Below are 2,280 nucleotides of genomic sequence, written 5' to 3'. Positions count from 1 at the left end.
TATGGAATCAAATATGATATCAACGTTGAAACTAAGTTAAATGGTTTTTGGTATATTGATTGGAATAATTGTATGAATAACATGAAAAACAACTCTGGATATATTTTTTCACTAGGTTTAAGAGATGTTTCATGGTGCTCAAAGAAACAACAATTTGTTGCTCAATCTTCTGCGGAAGCTGAATATATTTCACCTGACTTAGCTATCCAACATGCAATATGATTAAAGAGAATACTTGACGACTTTGGTGAGAAACAAGAAGCCGTAACTATCCATTGTGATAATAAATCAGCCATTTATATGGCTAAGAATCCGGTCTATCATAGAAGAACAAACCATATAGCTATGAAACATCATTTCATTTGAGAAGCAATTGAAGATGAGAAGGTGCAATTGAGTTTTTGCAAGACAAATGATCAAGTTGATGATATTTTCAAAAAATATCTCCTAGAGAGAAAGAAATCATGAAATTAAGATAAGCTCTTGGAGTTCAATAACATCACATTAAAGAGGATAATATTGAGTAATGTGTTATATCGATAAATATTTGTATTGAAAACATGTACATAGAGTATTGTAGAAGTATGTATCAAGGCTAATGTGAGTTCATATATTAAATACTAATTAATACTTTCTTAAGAGCTCTATCATTCACTAGACAACTAATGATTTTTATAGAGCTTTATCATTCACTATAAATAAGAGTTCTCCACCGTTTAAGACATAAAAAAAAAAAACACAAAACAAAGGAAATCAAAAAGCATTTTTCAGTCTCTTCTAAAATACTACCAACAATAATATATAAAGTCAATATTGTAAAATGAAAAAAACTTAACAAAATATTTTTATAAAATATTTGTTTATTTTATACGTGAAAATTCAAAAAAAAAAATTGTCATGTGTTACTGATTTTGTGTGATTATATATATATATATATATATATATATATATATATATATATATATATATATATATATATATATATATATATATATATATATATATATATATATATATATATATATATATATATATATATATATATATATATATTGGTGCACAAGATGAAGATGAAGAAGAGAGAATTAAAATAACAAATTTTCGATACTCTTTCAAAATGGTTACAATAAATGGTTCGCATCCACTACTTTATTGACAACTACACTTATTTATATACACAAACAATAATGTCACGTAGGCGAAAATGTTAACCTACACTAGCTAGGTTGCACTTAACAAAACTAATATTACTACTGAATATGGATTACTTCTAACACCATCCCTTAATTTATATTCAACTAATCAAAACGAACAATACCAATTTCATCCCTCAAGTGGAGAAATTGATCAGTCTTGATCGCTTTAGTTAGCACATTTGCAAGTTGCTTATGGGTGCTACAGTATATAACTTCTAGCACTCCATTATGAACCTGACTTCTTAGAAAGTGAAACTTAGCCTTAATATGCTTGCTTCTCCCGTACAACACTGGGTTCTTGGCAAGATTGATTGCAGACTTGGTATCAATCATCAATTCTAGAGGCTTGTTTACCTTGATCTTTAGATCTTACAGTAAATTCAGAAGCCAAACAACTTGATATGCAACCACAACACATGCAATATATTCAACTTCATAGGTTGACAAAGAAACAACTGGTTGCTTCTTAAAACACCAAGAAATATGGCCTCCCATATACTTAAACAAATATCCAGAAGTACTTGTTCTGTCAACTTTGTTTCCACACCAATCAAAGTTTGAGTAACACATCAACTCTGAATTAACCTTTTCGCTAGAAGGGAATAAAACTTGATACATCAAAGTCCCCTTAATATACCTCAAAATCCTGACAACAGCTTGGTAATGAGACCATTTCAATTTACTCATGAACATACTAACAATTTCAACTGCATAGAAAATATCAGTTATGGTACTACACAAATACCTCATAGAGCAAACCAAATGCTTGAAAGTTGTAGCATCTACATCATCACTCTTAGGATCAGAGTCTAATTTTTTATTTGTTTATGAACGTGTGGCCGCAGCCTTACAATTCAGCAACTCAAATCTCTTCAGAAGTTCAAGTTCATATTTCAACTGATACAAAACGATATCCTTCTCAGAGTACATAATTTTCATCCCTAAAAAATATACCTTATTTCCCAGATCAATCATCTCAAACTCATTCATCAACACCTTCTTGAACTTCATTATCTCATCTGGACAACTTCCTGTCAACAATATGTCATCAACATAGAGATACACCATAATCATATTTCCTTCA

Source organism: Lathyrus oleraceus, chromosome 5 (genome assembly GCF_024323335.1).
Source record: "Lathyrus oleraceus cultivar Zhongwan6 chromosome 5, CAAS_Psat_ZW6_1.0, whole genome shotgun sequence".
NCBI lineage: Eukaryota > Viridiplantae > Streptophyta > Magnoliopsida > Fabales > Fabaceae > Lathyrus > Lathyrus oleraceus.
This window is presented reverse-complemented; position numbering follows the sequence as displayed.